Here is a 27,513-nt window from a genome sequence, read left to right on the forward strand (position 1 = left end):
GTGACTGGCTCTCACTCTCTCCGGGCAGCAACCGGCAAGACAGGGCCCTGCTCTCGGTTACTCTGTGTCTGGGCAGCACCCGGCACAACGGGGCCCTGATCTCGGTTACTGTGTGTCCATGCAGCACCCGGCATGGGGGGGCCCTGATCTCGGTTACTGTGTGTCCGGGCAGCACCCAGCATGGTGGGGCCCTGATCTCGGTTACTCTGTGTCCGGGCAGCGCCCGGCATGGTGGGGCCCTGATCTCGGTTACTCTGTCCGGGCAGCGCTTGGCACAACGGGGCCCTGATCTCGGTTACTGTGTGTCCGTGCAGTGCCCGGCATGGGGGGGCCCTGATCTCGGTTACTCTGTGTTTGTGCAGCGCCTGGCATGACAGAGCCCCAATCTTGGTCACTCTGTGTCCATGCAGCACCCGGCATGGGGGGGCCCTGATCTCGGTTACTCTGTGTCTGGGCAGTGCCCCCACGATGGGGCCCTGATCTCGGTTACTCTGTGTCTGGGCAGCACCTGGCACCATGGGGCCCTGATCTCGGTCACTCTTTGTCTGGGCAGCCCCTGGCACCAGGGGGCCCTGATCTCGGTTACTCTGTGTCTGGGCAGCCCCTGGCATGACAGAGCCCCGATCTTGGTCACTCTGTGTCCATGCAGCACCTGGCATGGGGGGGCCCTGATCTCGGTCACTCTGTGTCTGAGCAGCACCTGGCACCACGGGGCCCTGATCTTGGTTACTGTGTGTCCGTGTAGCGCCCGGCATGACGGCCCCTGATCTCGGCTAGAGCCTCTAATACTGATAAGAATTCTAACGTTGGTTGTTGCACCCCATTTCTAGCTGGGAGAGATGGGGAGTGCTGTGGGGGGGATTCAGAGCGATTGATTTGTGCCCCCTCCTTTGTAGGCAGTCGGCCGACGGCCTGGAGAGACCAGTGCTTTGGCACCGGGAACAGCCCGGCCCGAGCCCATTGTTTATGGCCATGGTGTCCTTAGGTTTGGCTCTGTCTCCTGCCAGCGATTACCTCATGCTAACCGCTCACTTTAATTAGAGTAGGGGGGCAGCTGCCAGGAGCCCCCCGTGCCTTCAATCCAGCGACTGTGCAAACAGAAGAGCTGCCTGAAATCGCCTTCCCTCCACGCCAGCCTCCCTGGGGGCTGGGCAGGGGCAGTGGAGTGTGGGGAGGGGCATTTGCCCTTGTAACAAACCACAGGATCCAAGCAGGTAGCAGCCAGCTTACAAGAGTTGCAGAGCCCCAGGCTGGAGCTGTGGGGGAGTCAGGGGTCTGCTATTCGTCCCCGGGCAGGCAGGCAGGCAGGCAGACCGTCTCCCGCCCCGTCCACCCCTCTGCTCCTCTCCCTGGGGTGAAGGGTTCTGATGCAATGGGTCGGAGCTGCCGATCTTGGAGCCACGGCATTGCTCGAATCAGGATGTCTCACAGCGTTATTTGCTTCCTGCTATTGTCACAGACACTCTCAGGTCCCTCCCTTCCCTCATCAGAGCCGGGCCAGAGGCTGAGAAGAGGAGCCGATGGTACCTGGCATCCGCTGGGATGATTTAGAGCCAGGCCCGGCAGAGCAATCAGACGCTGCCACGCTGCAGCCCGGAGCAGGGGCCTGAGCTGACTCCTTCATGCTGCACCGATGCCCCCCCGCCCCCCCAGAAACTGGGCTGAAATCCGAGAAATTCATCCCACTTGCTGGGCATGACAGGGTTCCAGGTGCGAAGGGCGAATTTGCTAGCCTGATCCAGCCTTTGTCTTCCTGTGTGCCCTAAAAGGTTGTGCAGCGTTGCGGGGTGGTTGCTAAACCACTGAAGCGCTCCACCCCAGAGGTGGCTGCATTTCAGTCCCAGGCAAGCAATCCCTCTGCACGCTTACCAGGTAGCTCTTAATGTGCTGCTGTGCCCCACCCCAGCGATGGCAACCTGTCAGCGCTGGATGAGCAATCCCATTGCAGCATTGCTGTTAACCAGCTGCTGTGCTGCACCCCAGAGGGGGCTGCGCTTCTGTGGCAGGGGAGGTGATCCTCATAAGTTAGCATTCTGGGCTCCGTCAGGATATAATCTGCTCACCACTTGGCCGCTAGAATTGCCTTCTCGGATACTGTGTCAGTCTATCTAGAGCCTGAGCATCACTGCTGCTGCCTGGTGGCTGGAATCAGAACTGCTCAACTGTGTGTCATAAGCCCTGGACGGCTAACAGCCTGTGGGGGATTCTCCTCTAGCTCAGGTGACAGGAGGAACTGAAATCTGACCCCATGGGCCGGATAGTGGTGAAGCCCTGGGTTTGTTCCAGCAGCTGCCCTCCCGCCCCATCCGTTCTGCTGCAACCTTCCCTTGCTCCACCTGGCGTGGTTTAATGCCCTCGGGGAAGACTTTCAAAGGGGGAGAAGACACCCCCCCCATTAAACCAGACTGTGCTGGAATACAGCGCCTATTGCTCCAAGAGCACTTCCCGGCTGGCTCTTAGGCTAGGTCTGGAGGCTCAGGCACAGAGATGGCTGCATGGCTGCCCGTGGGGGGTGATTACGGCTGGCGTAGCCACCCCACTAACTAGGGCCATGAAAGAGTGACTCTGTATGAGAGTGCCAGGCCACGTACCCGCCTCCTCCTCCCGGCCCATTTCACACAAGCCTGCTCCTGCTCCCAGTGAGGTCAGTAGCCAAACTGCCCCAGGCAGCTGCCGGTGTCCATCCATAGAGTGTGCGAGCACCTCACTGCATGTCCTGGCTCACAGCCTCCCCCCTCCACCTGGTTCTAATCACCACCCCACTCTCCTCCCAGGGATAGAACCCAGGAGTCCTGACTCCCAGCCACGCCCTGCCCTGCTCAAACCACTGCACCCCACTCCCTTCCCAGTACTGGGCAATAGAACCCAGGAGTCCTGACTCCCAGCCACGCCCCCCCCCCCGGCTCTAACCACTGCACCCTACTCCCTTCCCAGTACTGGGAAATAGAACCCAGGAGTCCTGACTTCCAGCCACGCCCCCCCCCCGGCTCTAACCACTGCACCCCACTCCTTTCCCAGCACTGAGAAATAGAACCCAGGAGTCCTGACTCCCAGCCATGCCCCCCCGGCTCTAACCACTGCACCCCACTCCCTTCCCAGCGGTGGGCAATAGAACCCAGAACTCAGCTTCCCCAGGGAAAATCGCCTTCCTCTGGGCTGCTGTTTGCTTGTGGGCAAGTTCTGGGCATTGTCCCTCTTCGGATTCTCTCTTGGCCCCTTTGGTCTGCCCCTGACAGAGAGGCTATTCCGCCCATGCCCCATCTCCAGCTCTGCTGCAAGAGCACTATTAACCCCTTTGCACCCGCTGAGTAGCAATGCAAAATGTGGGGGAAACTGAGGCGCACAGGGGCTTCGGAGCAATACTATGGAAAATTCCCATTTCGCCCTGATAACCCATGAGACACGCGTGCGTCCGCGGGGCCAAATTGGCGAGGCTCCCCCTAAAATAGCACTGTTGCGTAGACAAGGCCTTTGGCATCATCCCCAGCTGGTGATAATATTAGGTGTATTAAGGTAGTGCCGAGATGACCCAGCTGAGATCGGGGCCCCATTATGCAGGGTGCTGCACAGACACAGAGTGGGACACGGTCCCTGACCCCAAGGGTGTAGGCCTAGATGCCTATGGGAGTCAGGTACCTGAATACCTTTGAGGATCTGGGCCTCACAGGCTAAATAGACAAGGAGTGGGCAGGGAAACTGAGGCACGGAGCAAGAAAGGGCTTACTCAAGGTCAGTAGGAATAGAGCCCAGGTATGCTGTCTCCCAAGCCACTAGGTAACGCTGCTGCCTTGGCCTGCAAGGATTTTATTTCCCTGGGGCGGTTTAACCCTCGAAAGCCTGTGGTAGTTAGCAGTGAGGAATCCCCCTTGCCACCTGGCCCGTGGAGGAGCAGCCACATCCCAGGTGCTAGCGGAATTGCAGGCGATGGGGTTAAATTGCTGAAGTCGGAGTGACTCAGAGCCCCAATCAAATCAAATTACCACCCAGCAACCCATTAATCTCCCTCACCCGCGGTTCATCTGCATTGGCTGCCGTGCCCAGAGGCAACAAATTAGACGCTATTTATCAGTAAGCGGGCGAACGGATTAATCAATATGGCATTTACGGTCCTGCTGGCTGCAGGAGGAAGAACCCAAGTGGTAACGAAATTGTTCCAAGTTCCCTTCTGCGGCGCGGCGGTGACCCGTTCGGGTTCAGCCGGTGGCAGCTCTCCCACGGGATGGGCGCTCAGCGGCTGGCTGGTGCCAATGGAGTCTGGCACCGGAATCTGCAGGAAAGGGGGCATTGGAGGAGGTGGTTGTTCTAACGCCCCAATGTGGCACTTGGGGGCGCTGCTGCTGCCTGGTGGCTGAGCCCTGAATAGCAATGCTGGATGAGTCACCAGCTAAGGCACTGGGCATTAGGGCACCTGGGTTCTAGGCCTGGCTCTGGCAGATCTTCTGCCTCAGTTTCCCCTCCCATCCTTAGTCCATCTCGTCTGTCTAGATTGTTAGCTCCGAAGGGCAGGGGTGTCCCTCACTGTGCGTCTGGGCAGTGCCCGGTGCAACGAGGTCCTGATCTCAGGACCATAAGACCAAGGACTGAAGAGTCCATGAGGACAACCCTCCCCTGCTGGCAGCCACATGGGGTAATTCTAGCTAACTAGCTTCCCCTTAGGGTGTTATCTTGCTGCCTACCACTGAGGTGTCTGGGCACCTTCCACATAAAATCAGGAGCAATAGCAAAGCCCGTAATGGACTTGATGGAGTCTCTGGCTCTTCTCCCTTTCTGGGCCCAGAACTCTGCTTAGGGTAGGTTTTGTGGGGGGTGGGAAGGGATTGGTAGGGTTGGGAGTAAAAGGAGCATTTGTCCTGTGGCAGAAAGGCTCCCTGGCAGAGGAAGGTGGTGCGACACCTCCTAAACCCGGTCAGACTCTGGATCCGCCTGGTCTCCTCGGGGAGTTTGATCTAGATCTGGGGGAGCTGTGTCCCCAGCTCTCCCGCGCCCCAGCCTGCCTTGTCCCGGCTCCGCTCAGCTGTCGCGGGTGTGTGTCGATGGATATTCACCCCCTGAAATTGCTAAGCCATTTGTTGCTGGGAGAATTAGGAGCAGGGCTTCAAACGGGCGGGGGATGCTGAGTGGGGCTGGTGCAGGGACTGGCGCACGGTAGCCTGAGCCACGTAGGGGGTGGGCAGCCGTGTGCCGTACCAGGCTGTCCATCGTCTCCACTGTCGTGGAGTTAGGGGGACCCAGCCTGGAGGTGACAGAGGCCCAGGGCACCAGGGCCGGGAGGAAGGGTGAGCTGGAGGCGAAAGGAATAGCTGTGGGATGGGGGCATGTTACCCAGGGTTTTTAGAACCCACAGCAGGGAAACTTCACTGTTTCACTCAGACAGCATCAGGAAATCAGGAAATCAATCAGTGGGAACACAGCAATTCTGTCTGATAAAAGATTAATGCAAGTAACCGTGCGCTATCTAAAATACAGTATATTAGATTTAAGCACACACAGGCAGAAGCAACAGGTTTAGGAGACTCCAGATATTTACCTTAATTCTGAAACAATATTGGGTAATTAACAGCGGGTTCGCAGTGGCCAGTTGCTCACCCACTGGGGAAAAACCGGTGTTATGAAAAAACATTCCTCAAAATGGCTTCAGAGGACGGCTTTGAAGTCCACTATATTAGCTAGTTTTTTATAACTCGCTTTTATAAAAGACACAGGTTACAATCACCCCTACAAAATTATTACATTTTAAAATTTGCAATAAATGTTTCATATTGAAGGCACCCAGACATAAGGATTTTTATTTACTTAATTTATTTTTACTTTTATTTGTTCACTTGTTTTCCCCCTTTTTCCATTCTAATTAGCAGAAACTGCCAGCTCGTTTTGATCTTGCCTCTAAAGGCCTGCTTTCCAATTAACCCTCTACTGTGTGGTGTTTTATTTGATTAATTTGTGATGGCTGAATGCACATAATATGGTTGCAATTAGCTTGATTACAATCTGGGGTACACACACCCCTTAAATCTGGGGTAACAGGGAGCACCCGCTGTTAGGATCCAGACTGGTCTTGCCCTGGAAAGCGTCAGAGAACTTCAATCTTCAGCCCCGGCCCTTCCCCGAAAACGGTGTTAAATTCACCCCCAAATATGAGAATGATTGGGTGTGGGGGGGGAGTGTTAGTCCTGACTCCAAATCCCCTGCTCTAATCATTACACCCCACTCCCTTCCCAGAGCTGGGAAATAGAACCCAGGAGTCCTGACTCCCAGCCCCTGGCTCTAACCACCAGACCCCACTCCCCTCCTTGAGCTAGATATGAAATTCAGGCATCCTGACTGCTAGCCCTGTGCTGTGCCCACTGACCCATCCTGTCTCCCGCAGCTCTGCCCGCTTTGATTGCCTTCTCCCCTGCTAAGCCCTCTCCTCCCAGGCTTCAGCCAGAATTTTCACAAGAGCATTGCACGTTGGATGCACATTGCTCTCCATACGCGGTCGTGCACACACACACATGCATGCACAAATGCATATGCGCACATCCACACACATGTGTGAATGCACACGCACATTTCTGCATGCCCCTTCTGAAGATCTGGCTCCTGTTGGGGGCTCTGCACACTTGGCCTCCAGACCCCGAGCCCTCATGGGAGTCAGGCCCATTTCTGTCCCCCGCTAGTTACAGCCGAGAGGAGGTTGGAAAGCTCGGGCTCGCCTGTGGCTTCTGCTCTTTGTCTGCACCTCTCTGGGCTGGGGCGGGCAAGGAGCCAGCGTGATTGGCTCTGCTTTTGGCTGGAGCCAGCCTGGGGCCGCCCAGAGCTGGTCACTGCCCCTCGGGTGGGGGAGGGGAGGGGGAATGCTTGAATTCCCCAAAAAGGAGAGGGAAAGCAGCTGGTCAGTTTCAAGAGGCGCTCAGGAAGGATCAGGGCTCCAGCCAGTTAGGCCTAGGGGTGGGGACTGCCCCAGGGACACCCCCCTGCGAACCCCCACAGCGGAGTGCATCCTCCAGCCTGGGAAACCCCCACTGTCATCGCACAGCTCAGCCCCACGGAGCATGGCCCAGATCCCCAGCAGGTGTAAATGGGCATCACTCCGTTGGAGTCAATGGGCCAGATCCCCCACGGGGTAAATGCGCATCACTCCATTGGAGTCAATAGGGTCAGAACCCCCACGGTTTAAATCAGTGAAGTCAATGGAGCTGCGCTAGCTTGCGTCAGCTAACGATCTGGCTCTGTGCCGTGCCCATTAAATCAAACCTGCATGTGCTTAAAGCACCTGGGTGTGTCTCTGAGCTCAGGGCCCAGTGCCCCGGCAGGTCCCATCTCAGTTGGGACTTCTAGGCGTTAGTGGAATACAAATAACAAATGCAGGGGGGCCGACGCACCGTGGCCCGGCCGCCGGGCAGTTGCCTGCATCTGTGCAAAGTGGAGGGGTGTGGGTGGGAGGGGGGACTCTCTTTGCCCCGATGCAAACGACTAGCTGACCACAGGGCGACAGGGCATTGGACCCGCTGAGCCTAGTTCAGGGGAAGGATTCGGGGTGGGAGGGCAGCTGCATGAGCATGCAGGTATCCATGCACGTCATAGCTTGTGCATAGAGATCGGTGCTCTGTGTGTGTGTGTGTGTGTGTGTGTGAGGGTGTGCACCACGGTAATCAGTGCAGCTGAGCACCTCTGGACTGGCTTTGACGAGCGTCGTGCCGGTGAGGTCTGGGCCACGGTGCCGGCTGCAATCCGGTGTCGTTCCCATGCCCGAGGCGAGCCATAACTTACCCCGTTGTTGACTCTCCCCACACCAACAGTAGTTAGCTGTGATGCATTGTGGGCTCTTTAATAATTAAGAAGAAAGTTGGCAGCCCTTAAAATGGCTCCTCGCCTGCGCTGGGATTCACACTGGGGCTGTTACTTCGCCTCCTTAGAAGACGTGACTTCATTCTCTTCAGCGATGGCTTCCAAGTGCCACCTGCCACCCACGCCGTCATGTGCACACAGACACAAACATAGAGACCTGCATGCAAAACTCCTGCGCGCACAAACGTGCACACACATATATATACATGCCCACGTGCATGCATCCACACGCACATTCTTGTACATACCTGCACACATGTGCAGGCATCCATATACACGCTTGTGCACATGCACGCACCCGAGCACACGCATGTGCATGCACACCGATGTACGTGCACAGCCATACATGTGCGCATGCGTACACATGTGCAAACACACCTGCACACGCACATGTGGACACATATATGTACATGTGCATACGTCCACATGCACACTCATGCACACACATGCACACTTGCAAGCATCCACATGCGAGCATCTGCATGTACACTGCATGTACACACACGTGCAGGCGTCCATATGCATGCTCATGCAGACACATGCACCTGAGCGCACACATGTGCATGCACACAGATGCACATGCACAGCCATACATGTGCACATGCATACACACGTGCAAACACACATGCACACACAAATAAGCACACGTATGTGCGTGCACACACAAGCCCTCCTCTCCTGTGGAGCAACCCCTCCTTCTTCCACCACACTGTGCAAAGCCGAGCCGGCTTCCTCCTCTGTAGTGGTGGCCTTGCCAGCCTTGAGCTGTGTGAATCCTGCGTCGGTGTCAGCCGTTCACAGCGGCTAAAGGCAGCTGCAGTTTGGTGCAGAATGGGCATTGGCCATGGCAGCCTGGCGTTTTGTCAGGGGCGGGTGCCACAACGGAAATGGGGCTGCCAGCCAGCCAGCTCTGCCCTGGTTAACCCTTTGAGGCCGGCCGTCATTGGGCAGCATGGACTAGTGATTAAAGCACTGGGCTGAGAGTCAGGACTCCTGGGGTCAATTCCCTGCCACGTGTCCTGAAGCACATTACGTTGCCCCACCATGCCTCAGTTTCCCCACCCGTAACATGGGTCTGACATGTGACCACTTCACAATAAGCCACTGTTTGTAAAGCACCTTGAAGGGTCTCTCATGGATGCTAGGCTGAGCATACTGTGGTTTGTGGTTTGTTATTGTAGGGTCTCTCATGGATGCTATTGTAGGGTCCTTCACAGATACTGACTTGTTATTGTAGGGTCTCCTAATGATCCAACCCGATGCACTCCCCTCCCCCATCCCACTCACACCACTCCGTGCCCTGACCCTTGGCATTAATAGTGATTTATTGTCTTGAATTTAATTATTCACGTTTCAAATAATAAAGGCGCCTTTAGGAGTCCTGACCTCATTAATGGTCCAGTCGATACAATTGCATGGATGCTTAACACCCCGCCTCCTCCGGGCTGCTCCGGGCACTAGGCACGCTGACCGCCCAGTTGGGGTGAGGGCGGGCAGGGGTCTGAGCTGGGGGGCACTCACCAGTAGGAGAAGACAGGAGTGGGTCTGACCTGGGGGGGCACACGCCCGGGGATGGCACGGCATAGCATCTCCGTCGTTCTCCTTTAACTAAAATCTGTGATGTGCCCGAAACTTATTGCCTTCGAACCCAGGAGTCCTGACTCCCCTGGCCGCGAGACCATGCTCCTTTGAGGAACCCAGGAGTCCTGACTCTTCAGCTCCTCCCTGCTGTAACCACTAGAGCCCTTTCCCCTCCCAGAGCTGGGATCACAGCCCAGGACTCCAGGGTCCCACCCCGCACCCTGCTTTAACCACTAGGCCCCGCTCCGTTCCTAGAGCTGGGAAGAGAACCCAGGTGCCCTGGCTCAGCAATGCTCAAAGGCAGGAGCACGTCCTACTGAACCCCCCCCCCCCCACACACACACAGCTCCGCACCCCCTGCTGGGGCATTGCACTGGCTCAGAGAAGAGCGCCCCCTGCTGGGGCAGCAGCTGCGCTATTCCCCACCTGTCCCCAGTACCACACAAGGGCATTGGCTCAGCACTGCCTCCTGTTGGGTCTCCCCCACCAGGCTGCACTCGTATCGACGCCCCCCACCCGGCGCTGGGAAACACCAGGCTCCAAATTGTTCACGGGGCCAGGTCTCTTCTCAGCAGCAGCCTGTTGGCTTTGGCTGGGGAGCCAGACCAGGACAAGGGCTGCTGTGGTTTCCTCTTGTCACACCACAGGAATCAACCACTCGGTATTTGACAGGAGTCAGGACTCCTGGTTCCCAGCCCCTCCACTGAGACCAGTGGACCCCACTCCCCTCCCAGAGCTCGGAACAGAACCCAGGAGTCCTGGCTCCCAGCCCCCCACTTTAACCACTAGACCCCACTCCCCTCCCAGAGCTTCATTCCCAGCATTGGGCTGGATGTCAGGACTACTGGGTTCTATTTCTGGCTCTGCTCTGCCCTGTTGTGTGACTGTGATCACTGTGGGAGGCAGGATAAAGGGGTGGATGGACCCTGGTCTGATCCAGTCTGGAATTTCCTGTATTTCCTTCCATTAAAACACATAAAGAGTGAGCCCCTAAGAACACCCCACTCATTGCACTGATGGCTGCTGGCTCAGTTGTCAATGAGAACAAGTAGCCTGGTATCATGGGGGGGCCCTGCTCTCAGTTGTGCCAGGCACTGAACACACCCCACGGGCTCTCGGTCGGGGTCTGTGCAGCGCCCGGCACAACAGGGCCCTGCTCTGGCCCGGGGTCCATGCAGCGCCCGGCACAACGGAGCCCTGCTCTGGCCCGGGGTCCGTGCAGTGCCTGGCACAACGGGGCCCTGCTCTGGCCCGGGGTCCGTGCAGCGCCCGGCACAACGGAGCCCTGCTCTGGCCCGGGGTCCGTGCAGTGCCTGGCACAACGGGGCCCTGCTCTGGCCCGGGGTCCGTGCAGCGCCCGGCACCATGGGGCCCTGCTCTCGGTCGGGGTCCGTGCAGCGCCCGGCACCACGGGGTCCTGGTCTCGGTCAGGGTCTGTGCAGAGCCCGGCACAACGGGGCCCTGCTCTTGGTCGGGGTCTGTGCAGCGCCCGGCACAACGGGGCCCTGCTCTGGCCCGGGGTCTGTGCAGTGCCTGGCACAATGGGGGCCCTGCTCTTGGCCAGCATGACCATAATACACATATCAACAGCCAGTGCCCTGGATCTCACTGCAGCGGCTGCTCCGCAGGCTGGATGGAGATCGGCCCCACACTCCCTGGCCTTGGGCTGGCCAGCACCCAGGGACTTCCAAGGGGCTGGTCTTGGCACTCGCACATGGTGTCACGCTCCACACAGCAAACTCTATGGGGGGCAATTACCTTCTGCCGAGAACCGTCCGGGAGATCAGCCAAGGGAGCTGGGAAGAACATGACAGGGGAGGCAGCTTAGCTGGGTCGCTGAGCCCTGGACATCCTTCGCTCCCCCAGGCAGCTTAAACTCTTGACGCTCCTGTGCAGAACGTAGATCATGAGTGAGGCACCAGTTTCTCCAGCCAGGGCATGTTTCCTGGAAAGCCCCTGGGTGATTCTGCCCCGTGGTTCCAAGCTAAAGCCCGTACGGGCCCCGAGCTCGGGCTCTCTTTGTTTCCCCACAGTGCTCTGCACCTCTGGAGTCCCCCGTCCCCCTCGCCACGTTTCACTGCAGTGCCGTCCCATTGCACCGTCTGACTGTTGTTTGGGATGCTGTGATGGCACCAGCCGAGATCAGGGCCCCCTTGTGCTGGGGGCTGCACAGATGCAGGGTGAGAGACAGTCCTGGCCCCAGAGAGCTCACAGCATGAGCAGAGCAGACAAAGGGTGGGGGGCAGGTCTCCAAGCTCTTTGGGCAGGGATTCTCCCTTAGTTCAGATCAGCTCAGTGTCCAGCATAACGGGGCCCTGCTCTCAGTCGGTGTCTGTGCAGCGCCCGGCACAACGGCGCCCTGCTCTCGCCCAGGGTCTGTGCAGCGCCTGACACAACAGGGCCCTGCTCTCAGCTGGGGTCTATTCAGCACCCAGGACAACGGGGCCCTGCTCTCGGTCAGTGTCTGTGCAGCACCTGGCATAACAGGGCCCTGGTCTCGCCCGGGGTCTGTGCAGCACCTGGCACAATGGGGCCGTGGATCCTCTTGCAGCGGCCGCTTCCCCAGGAGCTGGCAGGGCCCCGCGTGGGCAGCGGGCAATCTGCCCTCAATTCCCTGCTCTGCACAGAGACCGGCTCCCTCCTCAGGATTTCCCACATGTGTTAGCAATCAAGGCCGATCAGACCTTTCTGAGGGAGCTGGAGTGGAAAGTGCAACAATTACACCCCTGTTATACCCCCCCTCCTGCTCTTTCTCTTAGGGACCCCCCGCCCCATGCATTTCATTTCCTCTCCACTGAGCCCAATTAAAACGCCACGTTTCCGTCACGGATCCGATCTGCTTTCGTTTCCCTCCGACGCAGCCCAGCGAGCCTGGCAATCTTGGGTTTGCAGTGGGCGGGGAGGGGGGTGAGAATATCCCTGGTCCCTGGGGGCAGGCGTGGCGGCCGCGCAGCTGGACTCAGATGTCAGAGCGACGGAGAGAGGGAAATTGACTGGGAAAGAGGCTGTGGTTGCAAAGCTTCAATTGTACCTCCTCCGTGTCTGAAGAACTTCATTAGTCCCGCAGGGAGCAGCTGAGCGCCTCGTGAGTCCCCCCCCCGCCCCACGCTCCCCGGGCACTGCCCAAGAGCCAGCCCTTTGGTACAGGCTGGGAGCAATGGGATCTGGCAGGGCTGGGATAGCATGGGGGGCGGGGGGTTGTGGGTTGGGACAGAGGGGCACTGACAGTTTGATCGGGGCCCCGAGACTGGAACTGCAGCATGTGCCCTAGGGTAAGAGCAAAGCGTGGCAGCAGGGCTGCCCAGGGGAAGCTTGCATTGCCCCTGCCTGCCTCACGGCTGGCACTACCCCCCCTGGCTGGTGCTGCCCGCGGGCACATGGGCCACATGCCCACGGCTGCTGAGCCAGCATGCTCCCTGACCTGCTTGGAAGCTGTTCCTAACCTCCCTGAAGCGGGCGTAATCCAGATCCAGCTGTTGGCGTTTAACCAGGAAGCCTTGGCGCATCTGCCTCGGGCACCGCAGCCCGCGGGAAGACTTCGTGGAGTTTCTCTGTGCCATGCAAATGAAGCGGGACGGCTCCTGTGACACCCAGGCAGCCTTCAATCAGGGAAACAAAAGGCCTCTCTGACTCTGCACTGAATCTCCCCATTCATCCCGAAATTGCCTCTTGCACGGGACGCTGTCCCATGCGGGGTCGGCTGATCCCTGGCTCAGATAACGCGCCTCCTTAGGGGTCGCATGGCCAGGGGCTCGGACTCACCCTGCTGCTCAAGGCCTCTCTGAAGGCGGCCTGGTAACACCCTGTGGCCTCGGTCTGAGCAGCCAGGCAGGGAGAGAGCAGCTGGGGCAGGTGTGGGTAGATCAGGTTTTGGGTCACACGCTTGCCTGCCTAGAAGGCTGGAGTAGCACGATGCGGCCCACGGGGAGCCCCGGATCGAATCTCGGTGGGGGAAGCAGCTCGTGGCTCCGCATCCGACTCGTGGCGCTGGTCGTTGGGGCTCCCCTTCCTGGGGGCGTGGGTGGGCAGCAGCTGAGAATTCAGTGGCACCTGGAGGCAGGGAGCGTCCCTGTGTGTACCTGTCACCGTCCACCCTGCCTGCCTGTCTGTCCCTCCGTCCGTCCCTCCGCTGTTCTTTCCCCAGGCAGAGCAATTTGGGGAAGCCCCCTTTCCCTGCTAGGATGCTGGCTCTGCCACTTGACCCTGACTGCGAAGACCAAGCGGCTTGTGTTGCTGGGCTGGCATCGTTGGGGACCTGCCTCCCCCGTCCTGCTGGCCCTGGCACCTCGGGGGTTTGGTTACACAGTCAGGGCTGGACACCCTCCTCTGCTCCCCGAGCCGGTTTCCAGCCCCCTCTCAGCCGTTCTTCTCAACCCCGTAACCCTTTCACTGCCGGTCTCCTCTGCACTCTCCCCACCCAGCCCTGCCATTAGCTCTCCATCCATTCGGGGTAGGCGGGGGCGTGATGGGGCAGTCTGTGCCCCCCCTCCCCCTGCTCCTTGTCAGCGCCCGCAGCGCCCACCTGGGGAAGCCCCGCTGGCTGTCGCCACCTGCTGGAGGGAGAGCATGTGGCTGGGTCTGACGGGGGGATATGTATAACCTTGCTCAGCGGCACATCTGCAGCCGGATTGCAGGGCTCGCAGCACAAGGGTCTGGTTCCTGCCCCCCAACCCTCCGCCGAGGCCAGCTATCTGAAGACCCCCCTGCCCCGCCCTGCCCTGCCCGCCATAGGGGTCTATATCCATTGATGCAGGGCTCTCTAACAGGGCTATTTCTGTCACGCTGCTGACTTTGCTTCCTTCGGAGTCGCCGTCTGGCTAAAAATAACTCCCCCCCGCCCTGCCCCCCCCGGGAGCGTCTGGTGGGAGCTCCATCCCGGGGCCGTGTCCCCACTGGAACTAGGGTCACATGCTGGGGGGGCGGGGGGTGTGCGCCGGGGGACAGTGCTGAGAGTGCCTGGCTCAGAGGTACCAGCCGGCACGAGGTGAAAGGGTGGCAGATGAGGGTGGGTGTGCCCAGCCTATGGGGCAGGGAGGGGGCGGCTCCCAGGGGTGCCTGTGAATTATGTGAACCTGAGCACAGCCCCTGTGCATGCCCCTGGCCGCACCCAATCCTGTGCTGTGACCCATCAGCCCATGCCCAGTTCCCAGGTTTAGCTCTGGGGCTTCGGGGGAGCTGGGAGTTCCCCTCTGGATCAGGCTGTCCCCTGACTGCAGACGCGGGGGTGGCTAACCTCTACTTTGCTTCCTCTGTCTGTGTATTTGGGGATTGCGTGTGCACATGCGTGTGCATGCCTGGGGCACGCGTGTCCGCCACAAGCTCCCAGCCTCGCCCTCTCTGATCAGTGGCACCTGATCCAGGGGGACCCGTGCCCAGTGGGCATCTCGCCCAGTGCCAAAGAAGAGTAGCGCTGCCCTGTGATGCCCAGATGCTGTCGGGCAGACACTGCCCCCCCCATTTGGCCTAGCCAGGCCTGTCTCTCTCTTGCTAGAATTCTTCGGTTCGTTAGCGGTTAATTACCTTGGGGACCAATGGGCTACTTGGGCCGTGGAGCAGACGGCAGGGCTGGGGCACTGTGCCCCTGGCAGTGCCACGATCCTGGTTCAGTACCATCCCCATGCAGCTGACTGAACACAGGTCCTCGATACCCCCCCTGTGCTGCCTGTCTGACCTTGTATCTCACCTCCCTCCCCTTTGAATTGTGTCTCCCCCCAGCCTTGCCGGACCCCCAGAGTCGCCCAAGTGCCTGGCCAGCCCCGGCCGTGCACAGCTGCCCCACGGACCCTGGAAGCTAAGGTAAGGCCGTGGCCGGCAGTAGGGTGTGGGGGCGGGGGGGGCATTCTCGCCTTGTGCTCTGCAATGCCTCCTCCTGACCAGCAGGGGGTCTCTTTCCCCCCCACAATATTCAGGCTGCAAAGCGGTGGGGGCTGGCGCTCTCTGTGGTGTCCCAGGAGTGCTCTAGGCATGTATATAGGTCAAGAGTTAGGAGATAAGGGGCCAGCTGCAGGCACCTGCCGAGTATGGAGCCCAGCTCCTTGCAGGATCTGTGCACCTCGGAGGATTGTGTGTTTGGTGCCAATGGCTTCCTCTGGCAGCTCTCCTCAGGGGCGGGGCGGGGGTATTTCCATTGCAGTTTGATGCCCCTCCTGGCATGGGGTCTTGGACCCAGCGAGCCAGGATCTTGGGATGATGCAGAGCACGGCGCAGGAACGGGGCAGGGTTGGTGGTTCAAGGCCGAAGCAGAGGGGATGTGGCAGTTCCAAGTTATTCACGGGGTGCAGAGCTGTGATCTTGGGGTCCCAGTTCAGATTGTCGCAGTCTTGGAGTTTGGGCGCGGGAGGCTTGGATGCAGGGCTTCTGGGGCAGCTGGGGAGTTTGGTTTTGCCCCCATGGCCTCTGGCCAACTCCATGCTTCTGGGTCCCTCAGCCCCGATCTCTCCCACCGATTGCCTGGGCCGAGCCCCTCCTTATCCCATCATGGTGATGCGGTGGGAGCCCTCTCCCCTGCGTGGGTAACATGGCCTGTCACTTGCACACACCCCTGCCTTGGCCAGGGATGGGGTAAGACTAGGGCCTCGGTTAGGCCCAGGGAAGAGCTGGAGTCCAGAAGCCGCTGTTCCCTGCTTTCTGAGGAAGGAGTGATTGGCTGGAGACTGGGGCTTTCCCCCTGTGTTGTCTGCCCTGCCCTGAGTCAGCCATGGGGTAGCACCGCACTGGCATGGAGTAGTAACTCACAGGCAGAGTAAGGTAGCTCCCATGGACTTGAAGGCTGGAGACACCCAGCCCTCCCCTGCCCCGTGCCCTTCTGCAGCAGCCAGCCGGGAAAGTCACCCTTCCCCATGCAGCCTTCGCACAGCATCCTGTGAGAGCGGCTCTGGGAGCTGGAAATAGCATGGCACCTTCCCCCTGCTCCTAACTGGCCAGAACAAACCAGCTGGCTGATCCGTGCGATCCAACAGACCCTCTGGGTGGTGCTGTCGATCCACAGGGCGCTGGCTGTTGACAGTAAGCTAGGGGGAGAGGTAGATATACTTGAGGGTAGGGATAGGGTCTAGAGTGACCTAGACAAATTGGAGGATTGGGCCAAAAGAAATCTGATGAGGTTCAACAAGGACAAGTGCAGAGTCCTGCACTTAGGATGGAAGAATCCCAGGCACTGTTACAGGCTGGGGACCGACTGGCTAAGCGGCAGTTCTGCAGAAAAGGACCTAGGGGTTACAGTGGACGAGAAGCTGGATATGAGTCAGCAGTGGGCCCTTGTTGCCAAGAAGGCCAACGGCATATTGGGCTGCATTAGTAGGAGCATTGCCAGCAGATCGAGGGAAGTGATTATTCTCCTCTATTCAGCACTGGTGAGGCCACATCTGGAGTACTGCGTCCAGATTTGGGCCCCCCACTACAGAAAGGATGTGGACAAATTGGAGAGAGTCCAGCGGAGGGCAATGAAAATGAACAGGGGGCTGGGGCACATGACTTACGAGGAGAGGCTGAGGGAACTGGGCTTGTTTAGTCTGCAGAAGAGAAGAATGAGGGGGGATTTGATAGCAGCCTTCAACTACCTGAAGGGGGGGTCCAAAGAGGATGGAGCTCGGCTGTTCTCAGTGGTGACAGATGACAGAACAAGGAGCGATGGTCTGAAGTTGCAGTGGGGGAGGTCTAGGTTGGATATTAGGAAAAACTATTTCACGAGGAGGGTGGTGAAGCACTGGAATGGGTTCCCTAGGGAGGTGGTGGAATCTCCATCCTTAGAGGTTTTTAAGGCCCAGTTTGACAAAGCCCTGGCTGGGATGATTTAGATGGGAATTGGTCCTGCTTTGAGCAGGGGCTTGGACTAGATGACCTCCTGAGGTCTCTTCCAACCCTAATATTCTATGATTCTGTGATTCTATGACTGGCAAACACCACGCTGCACTGAAGGTCTGAGATCTCAAAGCACTTTACAAAGTTATCGTTGTCCCCATTTTACAGGTGGGTAAACTGAGGCACAGAGACACTCAGGCCACTAATTTCGAATGTGGCCACTGCTTTGGGTACTGGATATGAGGCAGCCAGGTTCTGGTATGAACAGAGTTCACCTGCCACTCCGATTCGGGCACCTAAAGAAGGGCCGGATTGTCAATGGCTCCGAACACCCCACAGATCCCTGGTGTGCTGGGATACTCAGACCCCATGTCCGGAGCTCTGTGGGCAATCCTGTCCCTAAAACCTCTTAACACAGGCAACCAAGATTAGAGGCCACTTTGGAAAATGTTGGCCTCATTGACTTGTTGATGGCCAAGCTATGAATGAGTGTCAGCGGTGGGATCCGAACTGGAGTTAGTCTAGAAATTTTTTATGAAAATTTTTTTGCTGAAAAATGCCAATTTGTCAGAACTAAAATAGTTTGTGGGGAGAGGGTCAGATGTGGCAAATTTCCCAGGTAGAAATTAAAAAAAAAAATTAATGAAATAAAGGCTAGAAACTGTGGAAATGGGGCATTCTGATCTATTCAAAAGGAAGAGTTTCATATTTTGTTTTGTTGTTCGAAACACCCTTTTGTTGCCACTTGTCCCGTAATGTAGGCATTTAAAAAACCGGTTCCACAGAAAGGGAATGTCAAACGCCAAAGAAAACGGTTCAGAATGATGAAAACAAAAGGTTTTGATTGCCCCAGACTGAAAAAAATTGGTTCATGGACACTTTTGTGATGTCAGAGTAGCAGCCGAGTTCGTCTGTGTGTGCGGTGACACCCATTGTTTCATGTTCTCTGTGTATATAAATCTCCCCACTGTGTTTTCCACTGAATGCATCCGATGAAGTGAGCTGTAGCCCACGAAAGCTTGTGCTCAACTAAATGTGTTAGTCTCTAAGGTGCCACGAGTCCTCCTGTTCTTTTGCGATTGGGATTTTTCATCTCAATTTGGGATGGAAAAAAAATTCAAAATCATGCAAGTCCTTGTGGGATGGGAAAACAGATCCCCTCACCCAGCTCAGCAGGGTCTTTTCCAGTCTGACACGGGATCATTCCTTTTGTTTCCTTTCAAGGGGGGAGGGATAGCTCAGTGGTTGGAGCATTGGCCTGCTAAACCCAGGGTTGTGAGTTCAATCCTTGAGAGGGCCATTTGGGATCTGGGGCAAAAATTGGGGATTGGTCCTGCTTTGAGCAGGGGGTTGGTCTAGATGATCTCCTGAGGTCTCTTCCAACCCTGATATTCTATGATGCTTTCTGGGGGAGGCTGAAACCAACAACTTTCCACCCGGTCTTTTACCCACTGATCTGTTCCCGCACATCAGGCAGCTTCTCCAGGGGAACATCCCTTCGCTACTCCCCCGTCTGCTGTGGCCTTGGAAGCCGCCGGATGGCAGCCTGTCTATCGCTGTACTTATGCCGCCAAGGCCAGTGTGCGGGGGCAGGGACTCCGCAGCCGGAACGCAGCATCGCCAGTAAACACAGCACAGAGATGCCCTTAGGAAACGGGCATCAGCTTTTTAAACAAGTCAGATTGGTTGTTTCCACCCGCCCCTTTCCCTAGAAGAAATGAAAGTGATCTCCCCCCCCCCACCCGTCCCTGGCTCCGTCGATGGCAACGGGTTTGGGGCTCGTAACCATAACCCGTTCCAGTTTCCAGAATAAAAGTTACAGGAACAGAAATGGGGCCGCTCGTGCTCAGTGCAGACTGGCCCAGGGTGGTGCCCAGCATGGACTGGTCCGGGTCTGGCCCAGGGGAAGGGATGCCCAGTGTGGACGGGGGGTGCTGAGTGCGGACTGGCCCAAGGCATGCGGGTGTATGCCAGGCGTGGAGTGACTGGCCCCAGGTGCTGTTGGCACCAGCTTGCTGTGGGGGTGCAGTGATTCGCATTAGCACAGTGAGAGCTGTCTAGCACACAGCTGGGCCAGGGGTGCACGCTCCTGTCTGTGTTAATATTGGCACTGTGATGTAACAACGAGGTCCTGACCTCTGGGATCTCTTAGGTTCTCACTGTCCTGCGGTGTCCTGGCTCAACACCGCCTGCAGGCTTTCGAAACGCCCCTCCACTTCCTAGGAGCTGCGGCTGGAGACAGGGGCCCAGATCCTCTGCTGATGCAAACCCGCTCCATTAAACCCCTTTGCACCTGCTGCGGATCTGGGTCCAGGGTCACTTTTGTCACCTCCTGTCCTCATGGCAGCAGGAGAGGGACATGTCCCCGCCACGCTCCTGGCAGCAGTGCCCAGGGCTTTGACGCTTGCCAAAGACGTGGTGTGTGTGTCGATCAAGAGCAATTACAGCCCTGCCCGGATTGAAACTAACGAGTCCCTCCTGACTCCCCTTCCCGGTCCCCCCGTTCGGTGTCCCCCCCCCCCGCAGCCAGCTCCCTGCTGCTCACAAATGGATCCGAAAGCAGAGTCACTTCTCCCCCTGCATAAATTACTCCCAATCGGTTTCTGTCAGGTTCATATTCTTATTCATAAAGGCGACGGGGACTGAATTATTTATATTTTAATTTCCGATGCAGCCAGCCGAGGGCCCGGGGGAAGGATGGAGGGGTGCACAGGGCGGACGAGTCTGGGGAGCGTGCCAGGATCTCACCTGCTCAGCGGTGTGTACCATAGCCCCTGCACTGCCAGCAGTTGGCAGGGATTCTCCTTTAGCAGTGGGGAGGGGTTGTGGTTTGGGAGACAAGGAGGGGCGAGGGGCAGGCTAAGTAGGGGGATGGGGAAGCTGAAATCACATAGTGGGGGCTGCCGCGCCTGGTCAGCTCATCGCTCCGTCGCACCTCGGTGTCCTGCCTCCTCCTCCCCAACAGGGACTGGTGCAGAACAGCCCCCCTCCCCTGGAGTGGCTCCCTGTCTCCCTCCAGTGGCTGGTTCATGTGTAGCAGTTTGGCAGAGGGTTCCTTAGCCCCACAGCCAGCGGGTCTGAGCTCCAGAGGCTGTGGGTTCAATCCCAGGCAGCAAAGCAGGCGACGGGGAGGCAGCCAAGTCAGGCCATGGGGAAGCTGTAGGTTGCAGGGGCTCACGGGGCTCCTCAGGGGGCACAGTGCACCAGGCTGGCTGGGCTCTCCTAAAAGCTGCAACTGGATCCAGCTGTTCCCCCCTCCCCGCCCCCGAACCCAGGGCCCTGTTGCACTGGGCACTGCACAGCTACAGAGTGAGAGACAGTCCCTCCCCTGAAGAGCTCACAGGCTGAACAGACCAGACAGACAATGGGTGGGAAGGGAAACTGAGGCACAGCGTGGCGGAGTGACTTGCCCACAGTCACTGATTCAGAGGAAATCCCCTCCTGACCCTGTTCAGTTGGTGGTGGGCTCAGGCCTTAAAGCTGAATGGTCCCTATTCCTTTATAAACCCCTTCTTCTCTCTAATGCAACAGTGGCTGGTCCCATTAGCTGTGGACCCTGTTCAGCCCTTGGCCTCAAGGACATCATGGGGCAGAGAGTTCCACAAGTCACTCATTAGAAAACATTTCCTTTCCTCATGCTGCGCATTAGTTGCCTTTTAACTTCATTTGTCCCTCTCCCCTACTGCGAAGGGAAAGGGTGAATCCAGCCCCAGTGCAGGGGGAGGGGGCAGTTTTAAGCCAAGCCCCTCCCCAGGATCTCAGTATTAATGCATGGGGGAGGATGCATTTGACTCATAGGGTGCAGGGCTGAGTGCGGGCTGGGGGGCGGGGGTCAGGACTCCTGGGTTCCATTCCCACCTCATGTGAAATAGGGGTTGGAAGCAGAAGTAAAGCTGAGAGAAGGAGTCTCTATTGCGTTGTACGGACCTGGTTATTAGATGCCAAGGCCCAGCTCTTGCCTCGACCCAGCGTCGCTGGCCTGGAGGAAGCGGAAGAGCCAGCTGGAGCGCGGGCTAAAATTAGCCACCGCTCCGAGACAGCAGAATATAATGTGGGACTGATGAGACGTCATACATTACATTTACATTTCGAATGGCCCAAGGTAAGAATTATATTGGCATGTGGGGGCCTGGGTTTTAATTGGCGTAATATTTCATTTAATTACATTGTCTATTTCAGACACCCAGCGTCTTCAATAGTAATAACGTTTCTCAATAGAGCGCCATTAAATCTGTGCCATTAACTCAGCATTAGCTCCTTTAACTGCTTGGTGCCTGCTTGGTGAGTGGGGCATATTGGTCAGGGCATTGCAGCTGCCTGCAGTGGGTGGGAGCTAGATCCCACTTTCTGTGACATAGTGGATGGAGCACTGGGTTGGGAGCCAGGATGGCTGGGTTTGATTCCTTGCTCTGCTACTGGCCTGCTGGGCGAATGTGGGCAAGTCATTTCATTCCTCTGTGCCTCAGTTTCCCCTCCTGCCTTTTGTCTGTCTGGTGTGTTGAGACGGAGCCCTTCAAGGCTGGGGGTGTCTCTCACTAGGCATGTGTGCAGCGCCTGACTCAACAGGGCCGTAATCTTGGGCTGGTGCTGCTGAGATATGAATAATATAGGAAAGGGACGTTGGAGTGGGTAGAACTTGGAGCAGAGAAAGATGTCAGAGGGAGTGTGGTTTAGTCGTTAGATCAGGCAATGAGCTAGGACTCCTGGGTTCTGCCCCCAGCTTTGGGAGGCAAGTGTGGGCTAGTGCTTAGATCTGGGAGCTAGGACTCCTGGGTTCTATTTGCAGCTCAGTCACTGACTTGCTGTGTGATCCTTAAGCCAAGTCTCTGCCCTCTTGTGACTCAGTTTCTCCCTCTGTGATACAGGGTTATTTATACCTGACTCCATATTGGATTTAGACCTGACCCCTGGGTGTTTTTTAAGCATTTTGAGGGTGACTGAAGGCTAGAATTAGGGGTTAAAAGCTCTAACCCCCAGCTAGAGCTGAAGGAGAATCCCCGTTAGCAGTGACGGGAATCTGACACACAGGCGAGCAGTTCTGTTTCCATCCAGCAGAGGGAGATGGTGTGCCCATTGCATCTTCTCCACCTCTCTCTGGCCCTGGGGTCCGAGCAGATTTTGTTTCCTAGCGCTGCAGCCCAGAGCATAGCTGAGACCAGCGGCCCTGGTTCTCCTGGCCCCTGGAGGGGGACTGCAGCGGGGGTGTGTAGGGAGGGGGAACTCTCACCGCCTTTGCCAGCAGGAACATGCTTAATGGCAAGTGCTGTTTGTGAGAGGGGCTTTTGGGATAACAGCCTCGCAGACATGAGGGGCACTGACCCCTCGCTCCCTACGCTTGTCTCCAGCCTGCAACACTGAGCTGCCGAGTGTCAGAGCCTTGATCTGTAAATAGGAACATTTAAAAGCTTTATTTCTTCTTTTCACACAGCGTTAAAGTGAGATGGGAATAGAACCCAGGAGTCCTGGCTCCCAGCCTGTCCCCATTGCAGCCACTAGATGCCCCCCCGCAGAACTGGGGCTAGAACCCAGGAGCCCTGACTCCCAGCCCCACCCAGCAGTCTCCCCCCTCCCAGCCAGGGTAGAGGCTGCTGAGAAGCAGGTCTGCATTCTCGACCCTTTTCATGCCCTAGTGACGGGTTCCCATCAAATGCCCCTCCTCCACACCCCTCCCTTCACGCTGAGCCCCACCTGCACCAAGGCCGTGGCATCCCCTGCTCTCCCGGCACCTGGCACCGGCCCAAGGCTGCTTGGCGTGTCCCCGTGGACTGCTGGCAGCGTTAGGCAGCCCCGCCTTGCCCCTCTCCCCTGGCGCTGTGCCCCGCCCGGCTGGGTCGGCGTGAGGCCACGGTGCTGAACGGCGGCTCGTTCCTGGAAAAGCCCTAGACACTGGGAAGTCGAGCGGCCTCTGGAGGGCTTGGCCGGGTCCCAGCTGCTGTGCAATAGCTGGGAAGGAGGCGGCGGGCAACGGGCTGGAGAGCGGGGAATGGGAGGGATCTGTGGGGTGGCCTGATGGGGGGAGGGTGGCACCCTGAGGCAGTTCCAAGTTGGCACAGAGACCCAGACCGGGTTCCCTAGTGCTCACCCCGCTGGGCTGAGACACCAGGGCTGGCAGCTGGGATCCCCTTGGGCACGGAAATCCTTCCACCGCGGGGGAGCCCTCTCCCTCCTTGGCCCAAAGGTAGAGTTCCCAGCCCCACCCCGTGCCCAGCCCAGAGTGCCCCGGGGGCCGTTCTAGCCACAGGCAAGCTAGGCAGCTGCCCGGGGCTGCGGATTTCTGGGCCGCTGCCTAGGGTGGCAGATTTAGCCCAGCCACCCAGCCGTCCTGAGTGGCGCGGTGACCTCGTGTGCCAGGTCACCAGGCCACTGGCTCAGAGCTGAAGGGGTGGCACACTGCAGCCTTGTCTTGAGCAGCCTCTCTGCAGGCTGGGCACATGCACCCCTCTGTGCCCACCTTGGAGGCATCAGTGCTGCCCGGCTCGGTGGGTGCATGATGCTCATCGCAATGCCCAGCGGCACACGGCAGGGGCGGGTGCCCACGGGGCCTGAGGATTCTCTTCTGTCATCCGGAGAGAGCCTGGGGGTGGGGGGAATCGCAGCACCGGGGACACAGCCCCATAGAGAGAATGGGGGAGGGGCTTGCAGGATGCTCAGACATGGGGCTCCCAAGCCAACCCCTTGGCCGAGGCCAGCCTGCACCCACCGGCCTGCTGGGGGGAAGTGGAGGCCGGTCCCACCTTCACCCCATGCCGGGGAGGGCGGCTTGTGTCTTCCTCCCCTGGGGGGATAGCGATGATGGAAGAATAAACCACAGCACAGCTGTGGTGGGTGGTGGGGGAGGTGCTTAGTCCCCTGGCCCAGGGCTCCCCCCCGCTCCCCAATCCTGGCAGGGCAGTTTGAGAGGCTCCTTGGCCACATCTGGGAGCAGCCTCTTGGGCCAAGGGGCTGCGTCCCGGATCGTTCTTTTTGTCACTGAGGAGATGCTAAGGGCCGTGGGAACCAGGGATCAATGGGGCAGGGTTAGAGCCAGGGGGAGCTGCTGTGCTTGCCAGCTCCAGCCCAGACACAGGGGTCCCTGCTGGTTCATTGATGGGTCGTCCCGCCGATGCCCCTCCGTTGTGACCCTCGGGCAGGATTTAAACCCAGGTCTGCGGAGTGGAACGACCATTGCTTTAGCTCAAACTACAGCTAAACCCCTGCTCTCCCCCACCTCTACCCTATAGGCTGCCCCACAGCCTCTACGCTAAGCCAGAGGTGGGATCTCCCCAGGTCTGGCATCTCCATAACCCGGCCCGGGCAGCCCGACTTCAGATCCTCTCAGCTCACCCCTCAGCTGACCCCTGGATGCTTTTTGGTCATTTCCCCTCCCAGAGGCCTCGCTGGCCTAATGCTGTGATGTCTTGGAAGGCCAACCTGTAGAAAAGGCAATGCGGCCTCCCGAGCAGGGTGCTAGGCAGGACACCTGGGTTCTTTTCCCGCCTCTGCCACTGATCAGCTCTGTGATCTTGAGCAAAGCACTTTCCCTCTTGGTGCCTCCATTTCCCTTCCCGCCCTGAGGATCCTGCGCTCTGTCTCTCACTATATGCTTGTCCAGCGCCTGGCGCCCTGGGGCCTGGATCGTCACAGATTCCAAGGCCAGAGGGGACCATTGTGATCATTTGCTCTGACGTCTTGGATAGCTCGGGCCAGAGAGCTACCCCAAAGGAATTCCTAGCGCAGAGCTGTTAGAGAAACAGCCAGTCTTGGTCAGTGACGGCGAATCCACCACGACCCTTGGGAAATTGTTTTGATGGTTAATTACCCACCTGTTAAAAACGTGCACCTTATTTCCAGTCTGAATGTGTCTAGCTTCAGCTGCCAGCCATTGGATCGTGTTTGACCTTTCTCAGCTAGACTGAAGAGCCCGTTATTAAATATTTGTTCCCCATCTAGGTACTTATAGACTGTGATCAAGTCACCCCTCAGCGTTCTCTTTGTTAAGCTAAATAGAATCACTTCCCGGAGTCTGTCACTCTAAGGCAGGTTTTCTAACCTTTTAATCATCTCTGGGGGTCTTCTCTGACCCCTCTGCAATTTATCAACATCCTTGAACTGTGGGTACCAGAACTGGACCCAGGATCCCAGCAGCAGCCATACCAGCGCCAGATACGGAGGTCAAATAACCTCTCTGCTCCTACTCCCGATTCCCCTGTTTGTACATCCCAGGGTATTAGCCCATTTGGCCACAGCATCGCACTGGGAGCTCATGTTCAGCTGATTATCCACCAGGAGCCCCCTTCCCTCACCCCCGATCTTGTTCAGAGTCCCTGCTTCCTAGGACAGAGTCCCCGTCCTGTAAGTACGGTTTGCGTTCTTTGTTCCTAGATGTATGCATGTGCCCTCAGTTTAGCCAGCGATCCAGATCTCTCTGTATCAGTGACCCGCCCTCTTCATTATTCACCACTTCCCCAATTTTTGCATCATCTGCAAGCTTCATCAGTGAGGATTTTATGTTTTCTTCATTCATAAAAATGTTCAATAGGGTGAAGCCAAGAACCGATCCCTGCGGGACCCCACTAGAAACACACCCCCTCAATGGTTTGAATTACATCTGGAGACCTATCAGTTAGCCAGCTTTTAATCCATTTCATCTGTGCCATGTTAATTTGATATCTTTCCACTTTTTTAATCAAAATGCCGTGCAGTACCAAGTCAAACGCCGTACAGAAGTTTGTCTATTACATCGACGCTATTACTTTTATCAATCAATCTTGTAATCGCATCAAAAAAAGATCATGTTAGACCAGATTTATTTTCCATAAACTCATGTTGATTGGCATTAATTATATTACCCTCCTTTAATTCTTTATTAATCGAGTGCCATGTCAGCCACTGCATTGTCTTGCAGGGGGCAGTGTCAGACCGACAGGCCTATAATTACCCGGTCATTCCATTTACCCTTTTTAAATATTGGCACATCAGCGGCTTTCTTCTAGTCTTCTGGAACTTCCCCAGTGTTCCAGGATGTACTGAAAAGCAATATTAATGGTCCAGCGAGCTCCTGAGCCAGATCTGTTAAAACTCTTGGATGCAAGTTATCCAGACCTGCCGATTTAAAAATGTCTAACTTTAGTAGCTGCTGTTTATCCTCCTGAGATACTAGTGGAAATAAAAGAGTCTTATCTTCTGTTTTTCTCCTAAATACAGAATAGAAATATTAATTGAACACTTCTGCCTTTTCTGGATTGTTCTTGATAATTCTACCATTTCCATCTACTGATGGACCAGTATCATTAAGATTCTTTTTTTCCCTATATACTCTAAAAAACTCATTATGGTCCTTAACTCTGCTGGACATAGCAGTCTCCTTGTGTCCTTTGCTTCCCTTATCAATTTTCTACAGTTCCTAGCTTCTGATTTATTTTTGTTACTATCAACTTCCCCTCTTTTCCATTTTATATATATTATTTTTTTATTTTTATAGCTGTCTTCACTTCCCCTCTAAACCAGACTGTTGGCTTTTTTTTAACTAATACAGCCTTCTTCCTTGATTGTGAAATTGTGTTTTCTTGGGCATCCACTAAAGCGTTCTTAAACAATTCCCAATGATTGTTCACATTTTTCTGATTAAATTATTCCTCCCAGCTGATTTGGCTTATAATTGTTTTCAACTTTGTGAAACTGGCCCTTGTAAAGCACCAAGTATATCTGTTGCTGGTCTGGACTTTATCCTGTGTGTACATTATAAATGTGATCACTTATACCTCAGTTACCATTAATTGTTAGTTCTGTGATCTGTCCCTCTTTATCTGTCAAGACAAGGTCTAATACAGAATTCCCCTGTGTTGGCTGCAACATGTTTTGAGTGAGGAAATTGCAATCTATAATATTTAGAAATTCCGAGGATGTTTCGCAGCTGGCAGCATGAGACCTCCAGTTTGTGTCACTCAAACTGAAATCTCCCATGATCTTGCAGTTCTTGTTTTTGGTTTTTTGCTACACATTTTAGACAGGTGTGTAAGGAGCCGGTTGCCCTGCTGCCTAGTGTGATCAGGGGGCTTTCAGCTGCACTGTAAACCAACGTAGGAAAGGGGTAGCCTTGTCGGCAGGACACTTAACGGGGACCCAGGAGACCCGCTTCTATTCCCACCTCCAAATACATATATATATATTTTTTAAATTGTGGTGTGCCTCAGTTTCCCCACCAGTTAAATGGGGACAAAGAGGACCTTAGCAGATAAATCCCAGAACTCTCCACTTGTTTATTGCCGTAGCGCTGGGGCTCAGCACCCCACCCAGACATGCAGCCCATTTCTCTACCTGTGG

The 27,513-nt window shown here is 56.6% G+C and overlaps 1 protein-coding gene across 1 annotated transcript in view; it reads left to right on the forward strand.

Moving 5' to 3' along the window:
* SEMA6C (semaphorin 6C) overlaps window positions 1-27,513 on the forward strand; it is an 89,810-nt gene that overhangs the window by 13,353 nt on the left and 48,944 nt on the right. Inside the window, exon 2 of the mRNA XM_074938548.1 lies at window positions 15,127-15,207. The gene's annotated coding sequence lies outside the window, so the exon portion shown is untranslated. The remainder of the gene's footprint in view (window positions 1-15,126; window positions 15,208-27,513) is intronic.

Source organism: Natator depressus, chromosome 24 (assembly GCF_965152275.1).
Source record: "Natator depressus isolate rNatDep1 chromosome 24, rNatDep2.hap1, whole genome shotgun sequence".
Classification (NCBI taxonomy): Eukaryota; Metazoa; Chordata; order Testudines; family Cheloniidae; genus Natator; species Natator depressus.